The sequence below is a fragment of the Helianthus annuus genome, chromosome 6 (assembly GCF_002127325.2).
Source record: "Helianthus annuus cultivar XRQ/B chromosome 6, HanXRQr2.0-SUNRISE, whole genome shotgun sequence".
Classification (NCBI taxonomy): Eukaryota; Viridiplantae; Streptophyta; class Magnoliopsida; order Asterales; family Asteraceae; genus Helianthus; species Helianthus annuus.
The window spans coordinates 86,783,693-86,798,421 of record NC_035438.2 but is presented as its reverse complement, the minus strand read 5'-3'; the positions used below and the strand labels follow the sequence as shown (position 1 = coordinate 86,798,421).

General features: G+C 36.3%; 1 pseudogene; it reads left to right on the top strand.

Annotated features, from left to right (window-relative positions):
* The first annotated feature begins 360 nt into the window (after positions 1-360).
* On the top strand, positions 361-8,933 carry LOC110944998 (annotated as a pseudogene).
* Positions 8,934-14,729: the final 5,796 nt, after the last annotated feature.

Below are 14,729 nucleotides of genomic sequence, written 5' to 3'. Positions count from 1 at the left end.
ATCTCCGCTTTCCACATAAAAAGATTAGCCTTTTTAGGAACCCAGTTGTTCCAATCCATAAAAAATTAACCGGGTCATTGGATATTTCGAATAGAATTTGTTTCATTGAAGCAACTTTGAACAAACCATCTTCCTCTTTGATCCATTCCCATCGACCCATTTGATTAGAAAAATAAATCCTTTGGAGCATATTAATCAATTCATCAAATTACCCCCTTTCCACTTGATTCATAGAGGCAAACTTCCACTTCTATTTCCACGAAATCAGCTGGTTCACTATTTCTTCACATTCATTAAGGGTGTACCTATTGGCACACCCAAATGCCTATATGCACACCAAAAAGGGCTTTTTTGTCCTATATGCATACCCTGCAGTATCGAGCTGTGGACAAAGTGCGGCATTTTGGTCCGGTCAACCAGACAAAGACTGACGGGTGTTTGATGGGTCTTTTGACCGGACCAAAACGCCGAGCTCTGGCCACGTTTTGGTCCTGTCAACCAGACAAAAGACTGATCGGGTGTCTGGTTGACAGGACCAAAACGCGGCCAAAGTTCGGCGTTTTGGTCCGGTCAAAAGACCCGTCAAACATCCGTCAGTCTTTGTTTGGTTAACCGGACCAAAACGCCGCGGTTTGGCCACAGCTCGACACTGCAAGGTGTGCATATATGACAAAAAAGCCCTTTTTGGGCTGACTATCTACACACCAAGTGTGCAATTAGTCTCCCCCTTCATTAATCATCACATTCTTACTTTTTTTTTCCAAAGCAAACAAATTAGGAAATCTATTTTTTTAAAGGTTCCTTGTCCAGCCACCAATCAGTCCACAATCGATTTTTTTCGTCCGACCCCACCTTTCCTTTAATCAAGTTATTCATGGATAGGCCCGATTTGGCCAACCTATCCTCCAAGTTTGCAATCGTATTCCAAATCCTGGAAATGAATTTCACGTGAAGAAGACCCGCCGTTGACTGAATAGAGCCATGAATGGCTAAGATAACTTGTCGCTATAATGTATTTGTTTATGTCTTAATGGACTTCATATGAGGAAGATCCGACGTTAAACTCATATAGTTAAAATTATTAAAAACATAGCTATAAAAAATTATACAAGATAAGGGGATGTTCAATTGAGAAGAAAATACAAATGTAAAACATTAAATAGTTTTTCTCTCATCTCATTTATTATTATCATTGACCAATTAGTTAGTCATAAAGACTATCATCCTTTAACATGTTTCGAAATTTATCTTACACATATTTAAATTTATCCTACACAACTCGTAATTTATCATACACTTTAAATTATTATTTTTTTATTTTTCAAAAAATATTTTTTTAACAAAATAAGTTACAAATTTAATGTAGTTAACTATTAAAAAAGAAAACTACAAATTAATGATATATCTAAGTTAACTAATATATTCTTACAATAACAATAAATACAAAAATTAAATAAAATAAAATGAAGCATTTTTTTATTCTTACATTTGAACCCTCTACGAGAAAGCTTATTTTTTTAGCTTTTAAATTTTGACATAAACATTCAAAATAAAAATAAAATAAATCATTCACGTTGAAGCTGCTTCTGGGAGTAACAATGGCGGACGAATGGGGAAACCTATAAGGTGGGTGTTTGGCATTTCTTCTCAAAGTGACTTATTAACTTATATAAGTCAAAATTGAGAAGTTAGAAATTCTAACTTTTCAAGAAATGACTTCTCAAGACACAAACTCCTTCAAAATAAGCTAACCCAAACACTAAAAAAATAACTTATTAACTTTTATAAGTCAATAAGTCATAAGTTGCTCCAAAATAAGCTAACCCAAACACCCCCAAGGACGCCTTTCGTATTCATCTATCAGAATCAATCATAGATTCTCCTATTCCTGTATGTATATTCGATGACTGTTTCCACTTTGAATTTTATTTGGTATTTAACAGGAATGTGGACATCTAACCCTAACGGTCTAGTCAAATGACTAATCTGCAGCATTAAATGTGCAGGAAATGATATCTTGTCTTATGATCCACTCAGGAAATAGCGAATCCATTGAATTACATTTGTGCCACTTGATTCTTCATGAATTGAATGTGTATAAAATGATATAGTTAAAATGAAGAACCTTAATTAGGCGATATCCAAAAAATACGAATAACACTTTGGTTAGCAGGGTATTGGCACGTCCCATGAGTTTTCCCGACATGTTATAAACTTGCCCAAGTATCACGGTTTTAAACACCATGGTCGACAAATTGAGATAGACTACAGTTAGTTCGGATACAGAAACACCACCAAATCAAACTGCAAGGCTGCAATGGCAAACCCGTAAGCTACAGATTCGCCACTTTAGGGTCAGACTCCGAGCCCAATCTCAAAAGTAAAATGGATAGAACCACTGGATGTGTTACTTGTGCTACCCCTTATATATGCATTGCTTGCATATACTACTACTACTACTACCTTGAGAAATGAATGTTAGAACTGAGTTGTTACTTGTGCTACCCCTTATATATGCATTGCTTGCATGCGGTCAGAATCAGGATCGTAAGTTTGTTATTATTCAGTAGTATCCCATCTGTTCAAAGAAGGTTTTGGCTTCTAGATTTCAGCATGAATTATTCACGATTTATTGCATTTACGAAGTTACACTTCTACAACGTTTTCATTTAATCATCAAACTATAGTTATTCAGGAAAGCACCCTTGTTCAAATGTTTGATGTTCATTTGTTTCAGACAAAGGGAATGTTAAATAATTTTATATGATAGTTTGCCTTTTTCTTTATCATATTTTTGAGAGAACATTATATTAGTTGCAAATTCATCCAGACACAATAACATTATTCTCTGGTGCAGTTGTGTATCTGGAAGCTCTCAAGGATAGTTGGCAGAATATACCACCCAATTGGGTTGGCTCCGACCCATGTGGGGACAAATGGGATGGGATCTCCTGCAACGATTTACGTGTAACATCTATGTAAGCCTTCCCACATATGTAGAGAGAAAGATAGATTCAGATGATAACCACTAAATAATTAGGAACTAAATGAACCACTTTTTGGCCTTGGGATCGTAGGGATGGCTTAGATGACACAAACGTTTCTTCCACGCCATTAATCTTGACCAGTCTATCCTTTTTGTCTGCTTTATGATCAAGGGCTAAACAGTGGCTCATTTGTTTCCTAATTATTTAAGGGTCTCAGCTGAACTCATCCTATATGTACATAGATATATACACACATATGTACATACACGCATGCATATGGATGATTACTGAAACTATCTAACTTCGTTGTTTCATATGCACCCTTAACCCCTTCATTTCAGAACCTTACTAAACATCAATTTAACGGGTGAGCTTTCTGGAGACATTGGACAATTATCTGAATTGCAAGTGTTGTATGTCTCACAAACCCTTTTCTTGTCTGTATCTTCTTGCCATAGTTGTTTGTTATGTTTCTTAGATTACTAAGCAATGTTTTCAGAACCAGACGGACGTCGAACCGGTCTTCTTACCCGTCTGGGTCTGAAAACACTGTTACTAAGTTGAAACTAGGGCTAGCCACATAAAAGGTAACTAATATTATTCTGATTTCTATTTTTGGTAACCAACATATTCTAGGCTACAAAAAACCATCAAAGTGAATAAAACAATGGATGTTAAGGTAATCCCGTAATAAGATAACTGGTTCTCAGTACAACTCAAAAGATGTCAACATGGTCAGAACTCAGAAGTCATCTTTTTGCGGCAGAAATTTCGGAAGTTGGTTACTGGAAATAGAAACCAGACCAACGCTGGTACCTTTTTATGCAATTAGCCCATGAAAATACATAAATTTTGAATTTGAGAATTGTTTTTACGTGTAGGGATCTGTCTTACAATAAGGGTCTGAAAGGATCTCTTACTCAAGAAATTGGGAAATTAAAGAAGTTATTACATCTGTAAGGACGTTTATATTGCTGTGTTATTGTTTACGACCTTTTTGGGTAACATACAGGGCCGAAGTATAGAAGGGGCGGGGAGGGGCGCCCGCCCGACACCCTGAACTTTTCGCTCAGTAGTGTTATATATGTTGTTTTCGTATACAAATTTTTTTGGGTATATACGTTTTCGACCCCCCGGTTCTATAGAAATTTTTGGGTGTATACGTTTTCGCCCCCCCCCCCCCCCCCGGGTCAAGCTTCGCCACTGGTAATATATATGATTTTATATTGAAAATACTTTTCAGACACTTGATTGGTTGTAGTTTCAACGGCCCACTTCCACCGACACTAGGATCTCTATCCCAGCTAATTTCCTTGTAAGTATTTTGATTATATACGACTGTCCCAGCTAGTTTCTATTTCTGACTTTCAGTAATCGTTTTGCAGGTCTTTGAATTGTAATGGCTTCGCTGGACCTATTCCACCGTCAATCGGGAATCTGTCTAAACTTTTTGTGTTGGATTTAGCTGATAACAAGCTTAGCGGATCCATACCAGTTTCCGATGAAGCCACCCCGGGCCTTGACTTACTGTTTAATACAAGGCACTTGTATGTGTAAATATACTCCTCGTATCTGGATGTGTATAAACAAAAAGAATATTAACATATGATTCTCTACTTCTCTTTTGCACTTGTTAACAGTCACTTTGGAAAGAACAGGCTCTCAGGTGAAATACCGCCTCAGCTCTCAACTCAAAAATGACTCTTATACATGTGTATGTTCTTGCAAACCTAATTTTGTAGTGGGTTTCAGATCTGACTGTGTGATACATATATCGTGAATTGATATAACATATAAGTTAATTGACCAGGCTATTTGAAGATAATCAGTTAACAGGCACTATTCCGTCGACACTATGGCTGGCTCAGAAGCTCGAGGTGTTGTGAGTATCTTTAGCCATTGCATACGCTTAAGAAACTATTGTGATCTCTAGTAGTTTATAACTTTAATTTTTGGTGTATGAAACAGGCGATTAGACAGGAATTTATTAAGTGGAAAGATCCCATCAAGCATCAACAATCTTAAATTGCTCAAACAGCTGTAAGTTGGACAACATGTAACACGAAAAAAAAAAAAACCTCATGTTTAACTATTGTTGTGGGGAACTTGCATATACTCTACTCACCAAGAAATTTGTTGACTTATTTTTTTAGGTACCTATCGAACAACAAATTGGATGGTCCGTTGCCCAATCTAACTAGCATGACATTCTTAAACTATTTGTAAGTGACCAATGCTGCTTCTATTTCTTAGTTTCATCACTAAACTTGTAAATATGGGCCTGTGGCAACCAAGTAATTGTTCTGCAAAACGTCGTTTCAGGGATATTAGCAATAATTCTTTCGAACCGTCAGAGATTCCTCCATGGTTTTCATCCTTGCAGTCTCTTACAACTTTGTACATTTCTTTCCTTCTACCTTATCTTACATGTTCCTTAGTCTTACAGTTCTTTTCATGGCAAAACAAGATCATATAAAACTTCAAATATTACGTATATGAAATGTAAAATAAGTATGTACTATGTAGTTGGACAAACCTCTACAAGAAATTGGCAATATATCAAAGTAATGAACAAACGACAATATGATCGATCACACTGACTGTTGAATAAATATGCAATATCAGGATGATGCATGATACCGGGCTTCAAGGAGAGGTGCCTGTTGACTTGTTTCACATTCCACAGATAGAGACTGTGTGAGGACATCATCTTAATCTTACGTTGTGCCTTACAAGTATATGGCAATTTCATTTTCTATTTTCCTGCTTTAATTCTAAATAACTTTCAACTTTTATTGCAGGGTACTAAGAAACAACCAGCTTGATGGTACCCTCGATTTTGGAGAATCTTATAGTGAAAGTCTTAGGCTTATCGATGTGAGCAATAACTCAATTTCAGCCTTCACACAAAGAATACACTCTGCTGATCAACCTGATCTCATGTATGCTTTTCTTGATGGAAACCACTATATATCCTTTTCTTTTCCAAATAAATAGTGTTTTAAATATGATTTTATAATCATATTTTAACAATGGTAATATACTTCTTGAAATACAAACATTTATGAGGTTTTGTGCATTTGAATACATTTTGACTGCACTCACTAGTAATGCATTTTTATTCTTTTTTCAGCCTCATCAATAATCCAGTTTGTAACAGATTAAAAGCAACGCCGACATATTGTGATGATCCCAAAGAATCAAACTCCTCATATTCAACACCCCCAAACAATTGTATTCCTGCTGCTACCTGCAGTTTGGATCAAACGTCAAGTCCGAATTGTAAATGCTCCTATCCATATACTGGAACTTTAACGTTCAAGGCTACTTCCTTTTCTGATCTCGGAAATTCCTCTATCTTTACATCCATTCAGAGTTCCATGATGGTTTACCTTAAACATAATCAACTCCCAGTCGACTCAGTTTCACTAAGTAACCCCACCATGAATTCGGATTACTTGGTGATAAACCTAGAGATTTTCCCATCTGGTGATGAACGTTTCAATAGGTCGGGACTTTCTCAGATAGGATTTGCGTTTAGCAGCCAAACATATAGACCTCCATCCAGTTTTGGACCATACTCTTTTATTGGCAACACCTATAATTTCTTTTCAGGTAATTACTTTCTATGCAATTAACCCATTTCTCAATGCATATTTGGCTTCAAGATAATCTTTATATTCTAAGTGATGTACACAGTGGCGGAACTAGCCCATTAAATCAGGGGTATCCCGAAAAAGTTTTTACCATGCAATCATACAATATTAAAAAAAAAAACGACAATAAATAAAGAGTAAATTACAAAAATCGTCCTTTATGAGAATTGAGAAAGATGATTGACGTTTGGTATCCTTGCCGTGCATTAAAACTTCAGGGCTTATTTTATTATTTTGGGCTAACATATTGAGCAATTGGGCTTATTATTTACAATCTTCAATTAATTTGGGCTAACATATTGGGCAATTGGACTTATTATTTTCAATTCATTTGGGCTTACAGACTTTTTTTAGGGGTGTCCTCGTAGTTGTTCAGAGGTATCTTTGGTATAAAAACCGAAAAAAAAATTTACATTGCCGATAAAAAGTTGAGCCGTAGCCCGTGCTACGGCTTGGGATACATTAAGTCCGCCACTGCCCGGTCGTATTATGTTTTTATCTATTTTTCACTCCAAACACATAATAATGCCATTGATTTAATGTTCTCAGCATATTGGAAAAATTTCAGCTTGACAATCCCACGCATTTACCCCGATCATGCTTGACTTTATGGACATAATTAACATTAATTAAGTCTAATTGCACGTAATTAATACATAAACAAGATTAGGATGTACGGATCAACCTGAAATTTTGCCGGTTGTCACATTGATATTGTTAACGATGTGCATGTGTGTGTTACAATTTACAGACGTGTCGAAAGGAAAAGCCAAATCAGTTAGCACAGGAGTTATCATTGGAGGATCAGCAGGTGTTTGTGTTATATTGCTATTACTATTCATTGTTGGACTTCATGCTTACCATCATAAACGAAGAGCTAAAAGATCTACCAAGATGAACAGTCCTTTCGGTAAGTCAGCAAAAATAATAAATATTTTCATATCAACAAGAAAAAGTAAAAGAAAAACTTGTTCAACCTGCTAATAATTTTATTTTTGCAGCTTCTTGGGACCCTGATAAAGGCAGTGATGGTTGTCCTGAACTGAAAGGGATAACATATTTCCCATTTGAAGAGCTTAACACATGCACAAATAATTTTACAACAACCAATATAGGTTCTGGTGGTTATGGGATGGTTAGTTTCAGTAAATTTGCAACCGTGTCTGTTTCTATAACCGCTTGGTGGACCGAAGTTGGTAAAAGTTTTTGCTAACAATGTGTAGGTCTACAGAGGGACTCTTCCAAATGGGCAATTTGTTGCCATTAAAAGAGCTAAAGGTAGACCGACAAAGGTTGGAACTGAATTCAAAACAGAGATTGAGCTTCTTTCAAGGGTTCATCACAAGAATCTTGTTAGTCTTGTCGGTTTTTGTTTCGATGAAGGTGAGCAGATGCTGGTCTATGAGTACATTGTAAATGGTTCTCTCAAGGATAGCCTTTCAGGGAGGTCCGGTATTAGGTTGGATTGGATTCGAAGACTTCAAATAATCCTTGGAGCAGCACGCGGTTTGCAGTATCTACATGATCATGCTGATCCTCCCATCATACACAGGGATGTCAAGTCAACTAATATCTTACTTGATGGTCACTTAAATGCCAAAGTTTCGGATTTCGGTCTTTCCAAACCGCTCCGTGATGCTGACCGTACACATGTTACCACTTGTGTCAAAGGGACGTTGGTTAGTCAAGTTTCTTCCATACCCATTTTCGTTTTTGACCCTAAAGATTCAATAAGGTCTAAAATGTTTCTAATGGTTACAGGGCTACATTGATCCCGAATACTACATGACCCAACAACTGACCGAAAAAAGTGATGTTTATAGTTTTGGAGTAGTGATGTTGGAGCTGATAACAGCTAGAAATCCGGTTCATAAAGGTAAGCACATTGTGAGGGTGGTAAAGGAGTCAATGGACCGTAACCTCCGTGAGCTTCTTGACCCGGCCATTGGGTTGAGCACTCAGCTACAAGGGTTAGAGAGATTTATTGATGTTGCATTGAGGTGCGTGGAAGAAACAGGAAACCAGAGACCAAAAATGAGTGAGGTTGTGAAAGAGATTGAAAATATCATGGAATTGGCAGGTTTCAATCCGAATGCCGAGTCTGCATCCACATTAGAAAGTTATGGATGGGAAAGTAATGGGAATAATGAACAGAGAAGCCCTCTTTACGTATAGTGGAGGTCCTTTAACTTGAAAGAACCCGTTTCATTATGAACAGGTCGATAAGTAAAAAAAATCGGAACGGGTCAAATAGTTCAAAAGTTAAGTGCATTTACAGTGCCTGTAATATCCTAAAATGGTGTTCTTGTTAGACAAATAATTATAAGGCTAGATCATATTTATATAGTTATTTATATTTATCTATCTATTTATTTTTATAAAATGGCAGTTATTGCCGTATTATGTATATGTATATATATTCATTATTTGTAACCGGATGAGGCACCAATTCATTTTAATGAACACAAAATCGTTTCGATATTCAAAACCCTAAATTCAGAAATCCAACAAAGTGGTATCAGAGCCATATAGACCAAATTCAAGAAATCATCAAATTCTCGAAACATGAATCAGGGACAAGGAATTCAAACTCAACTTCCAAAATTCACAGGGCAAAACTATTATCACTGGCATATTCAAGTGAAAGTTTTACTTGAATCTCAAGAACTGTGGAATGTAGTTAATGAAGGAATTCGTGAATTAGGCACTAATCCAACGGAAGAAGCGATATCAACGCACAGAGATGCAGTCAAAAAGGATAAACGTGCATTATATATCTTATTTCAATCCGTAAGTGAAACCATATTCGAGAGGATTGCGCTGGCAACATCATCAAAAGAGGCGTGGAACATTCTACACAAATCATATCGTGGAGAAAATCGGGTAAAGACAATTAAACTTCAATCTCTTCGATGTGAATTTGATTCGTTAAAAATGAGGGAAGGGGAATCTATAGAAGATTATTTTAATCGAACGATTCTTATAGTTAATCAATTAAGGATGAACGAAGAATCGATTAGTGAACAGAGAATTGTAGAAAAAATTCTACGAAGTTTAACTCGGAACTATGAATCTGTGGTAATAACTGTGGAAAAAACAAAAAATTTAGAAAATATTTCGACTGAGGAATTAATGGGTATTCTACAATCTCATGAATTGAGATTGAAACGCTATGAAGATACACCCACTGAACATGCATTTCAAATGCAAAATTCCAGTCAAGACCGCTATAATTCATCACGGAATGAAACAAAGGGACGCGGAAAGAGTAAGGGTCGAAATTGGAGCACAGTTAGATGTTATAATTGTCAGAAGATGGGTCACACGGCCAAGTTTTGTCATCGAAAGGATGATTATGAAAAAACTGACAATGTTTTAATTCATAGAGATGAAGAAAGTAATGAACATGAAGACACAATGTTCATGATCTTCAATATGGAGGAAACAATCAAGGATGATTGTTGGTATTTGGACAGTGGTTGTAGTAACCACATGACGGGAAACAGAGAACTCTTCATCAACTTAGATGAATCGATAAAGAAAGAAGTAAGAACTGGGGATGACAAACGACTGGAAGTACAAGGATGCGGCGAAGTATCAATTACAATCAAAGATAAAATTCGGAAAATACCAAAGGTATTCTATGTAAAGGGCTTAAAGCATAATCTTTTAAGCGTAGGGCAACTCATCGAAAAAGGATATGCAGTTTTGTTCAAAGAAAATCATTGCATAATCAAAGATGTAAACGATGAAATCGTTGGGAACATTAACATGACAAGTAATAAGATGTTTCCTCTTCGGCCAGTTAATGACTTACATCTTGCAATGACCATGACCATGAAGGAAGTGTCTTCACTCTGGCACAGGAGATATGGACATGTCAATATGGATGCGTTAATCAAAATGGAGACCAAAGGTCTGGTACTTGGATTGCCGAAGATAACGAAGGATGGAGATGTATGTGAGGGTTGTGTTTCGGGTAAACAGTCAAGAAAATCTTTTCAAAAGAAAAATACATGGCAAGCTAGTAAGCCCTTACAACTAATTCACTCTGACATTTGCGGACCTATGAGGACTGAATCAATAGGAGGATGCAGATATTTCATTACATTCATCGATGATTATTCAAGGAAAACTTGGGTATACTTTCTCAAGTTCAAATCAGAAGCGTTGAATTTCTTTAAAACCTTTAAGGCCTTGAATGAAAGACAGTCAGAACACTTGATCAAAACTTTAAGAACGGATCGCGGGGGTGAATACTGCAGCAAGATATTCCAAGACTATCTAAAAGAAAATGGTATACGTCACCAACTTACAAATAGTTACACGCCTCAGCAGAACGGAGTGGCAGAAAGGAAAAATAGGACGTTGATGGAGTTAAGTAGAAGTATGATGAATATTAAACGTTTACCGAATAACTACTGGGCAGAAGCAATAGCTTGTGCAACATACATACTGAACCGAACCATCACCAAAACCCGGCCCAATGTAACTCCCTATGAAGCCTGGTATGGAGTTAAACCAAATGTAGAGCATCTAAAGATTTTTGGCTGCTTAGCCTATGTCCATGTTCCAAAGCAACATCGAGATAAGTTAAATGAAAAAACTGAAAGGGCTGTGTTCGTTGGGTATAGCGAACATAGTAAGGGTTACAAGTTATACAATCCTCAAACAAACAAAATCATTATCAGTCGTGATGTAGTGTTTGATGAAGATAAACAATGGGTTCTGCCATTAGAGAGCTCCAAGACTCCAGTCATAATACCGGATGATAATGAGGCTTTGACACAAATACAGACAGAACCAAATGTGACACAAGAGAATGAAGAGATACCTCCTGAAAACGAGTTATCAACAGCTGGTGATATCCCTGAACATAACAACTTATCAGCAGCAGAAAATGAAGAGATGCTTCCTGAGAACGAGACCACAGTTGCATCAGCAGATCATGGAGATAGTTCGTCAACATCAGATTCAGAGAATGAAGTTATTCGTACAAAAACTGTTAATAATGTTTATCGAAGAACGAAAGCACTGACAGAAGCTGAAGTTAGACAGAAATATCGAGAGAATCAAGTGGTCAATTTTGTTCTTTTCACTAGTTCGGATCCCACATCTTATGAAGAAGCAAGTCAAGATCCAAAATGGTTAGAAGCAATGGATAACGAGATAGAATCCATTCATAAAAATCACACATGGGAACTTGTAGATCCTCCATCACAACAAAAGCCGATTGGAGTCAAATGGATTTACAAAACGAAATTTGATGAAAAGGGTAATGTAGATAAGTACAAGGCCAGATTAGTTGTAAAAGGATATAAACAGAAGTATGGCATAGATTACCAGGAAGTCTTTGCACCAGTAATCAGATTCGAGACAGTTCGGTTAGTTTTAGCCCTTGCTGCAGAATATGGTTGGCACCTCCACCAAATGGATGTAAAAACAGCGTTTTTAAATGGTAACTTAGAAGAACGGGTATATATAGAACAACCTCAAGGGTATGTAAAGGAAGGAGAAGAGAACAAGGTATGTTTTCTAAAACGAGCTTTGTATGGTTTAAAACAAGCTCCAAGAGCGTGGTATAGTCGGATAGACGCATATTTCATTCAAAACAAATTTAGAAAATGCATCTACGAGCATACACTATATATCAAGGATACAAATGATGGAAAGATTGTCATTTGTCTGTATGTGGATGATCTAATAATAGCAAGTAGTTCAGAGAAACTAATTTCAGATTTTAAAGAATCAATGAAAGAAGCGTTCGAAATGACAGATATGGGTCGGTTGCATTATTTTCTAGGCATGGAGGTCACTTATGAGAAGGGAAACATCACCCTGTCTCAAAGGAAGTATATGAAAAATCTTTTAGTAAAATACAGAATGACTCATTCTAACACGGTATCAACACCAATGGAATATGGTTTAAAGCTATCTAAAGAGGATCCAGAAGAATTTGTAGACGAAGGGTTATATCGTAGTTTAGTGGGGAGCCTGATGTATCTGACAAATACAAGGCCAGACATCATGTTCGCAGTAAGTAAGATAAGTAGGTTCATGGAATGCCCAAAGAAAAGTCACTGGGAAGCAGCTAAACGCATACTAAAATACATCAAGGGGACCCAAGAACAAGGAGTTACGTATTCAAAAGGGGGAAAGAAATATTTAACAGGGTTCAGTGACAGTGACTATGCAGGTAATATAGATGATAGCAAGAGCACTTCAGGATATATATTTCATCTAGGAACCGGACCCATATCATGGCAATCGAAGAAACAGAAGGTAGTTGCATTGTCTTCAACCGAAGCTGAGTACATGGCCCTCTCTCTAGCTGGGTGTCAAGCTTTATGGATTAAAGGAATTCTAAATGATCTGCTGGGCAAGAAAGAGTATCCTATTCCTATATTTTGTGATAACAAATCAACCATATGTCTTGCTAAAGACCCGGTATATCATGGTAAAAGCAAACACATAAGAGTCAAATATCACTTCATTAGAGATCTAATAAAGAAAGGAGAAGTTGAAGTATTGTTCTGCACTACAAAAGAACAATTGGCAGACATCATGACGAAAGCTCTCCAGCCCAAGGACTTCACTCGAATAAAAGAATTGCTGCATATGAATCTGATATGATCAAGCTTACGGGAGGGTGTTAGACAAATAATTATAAGGCTAGATCATATTTATATAGTTATTTATATTTATCTATCTATTTATTTTTATAAAATGGCAGTTATTGCCGTATTATGTATATGTATATATATTCATTATTTGTAACCGGATGAGGCACCAATTCATTTTAATGAACACAAGATCGTTTCGATATTCAAAACCCTAAATTCAGAAATCCAACAGTTCTTTTGTTCAAAATAAAATAGATTATCATTGTCAAAATATAGCTTTTGTAATAAATTGTTTGTGGGTCAGCATTACCAGTTTTGACCCGTACTAAAATGTTATCTGTCTAGAGTTAAACTAGTTTTGACCCATTACCCAAACTACTCATTTTGCCGTCTTTACTTCTGAATCCTGTCACCTATATTGGCGACTTTATTATAGCTGAACCATATGAGTCGTCGGCTGGAACTAAAAACAAGATCTGGCACAAGCGCTTCAGTGTTTAATAGCAATCAGCAGTAAATCGTGTTTAAAAATGCAGCTATTTGTGATTAAAATTATGTGTATGATTAATTTGAGGATGATATATTATTACTGTTACTACTGTTATTGTTATTGTTATTGTTATCATTATTAATTATTAATTAGTGATTAAATTGTAATATTCTGGGATGATTTAAAAATAATGACTATGGGAAAGCATGCCATTCTTCGAGGGTTCTGAGTTTGATCTCTGACTTTTCATGCGGCAACCTAATACACATTGCAGTCTCCACGATAGTTCTCTGGTGGTGAGTATAAGAAATTGATCAACCATGTTATTTCTCAATGACTAAAGGATTACAAATATACAAGATTGTAGCTATAAACTAGGAACTAATGAGCTAAAATTAGGGAACTAAACAGATCTTGATCAATTAATTGGTAAGTTACAATAATAAAATTAAAGCTAGGATCTTGACCAATTAATTGGTAAGTCACAACAATAGAATTAGTTTGAATTTGAAACTTCTTTGGTAGGAGATTCGGTTTTGACTGAATGTGTTCTAATATGCCCCCGCAAGATGGACGTTCGTGAGAGGAGACCAATCTTGAAGGTGAGAAGTTGAAACCGTTGTCGTAGTATTTAAGAAAGAGAAGAAGTTGATGAAGTTGAAGAGATGAAGTAGATGAAGCAAAAGAAGATATATTTTGTGATTTTTTTTGTAGGGTGAATGCAATAAAAGATAGAAGATCAAAGGCGACTTTCATCTGAAGAATGATGGTTGCGACAGTGATAGGATTATAGGTTTTGCAAAACCTAACTGATATAGATGAAGAAGTTGTGTTTAAAGAAGTAATCATGTCTAATGGTGATGTAGGTCGAAAGTTTTATTTATTTATTTATTTATTTAGGAGAAGATGGATGGAAAATGGATTGTAGGTAACAGAGTGTGGTGGAGTTTGAGGAGAGAATGATAGTTGTGGT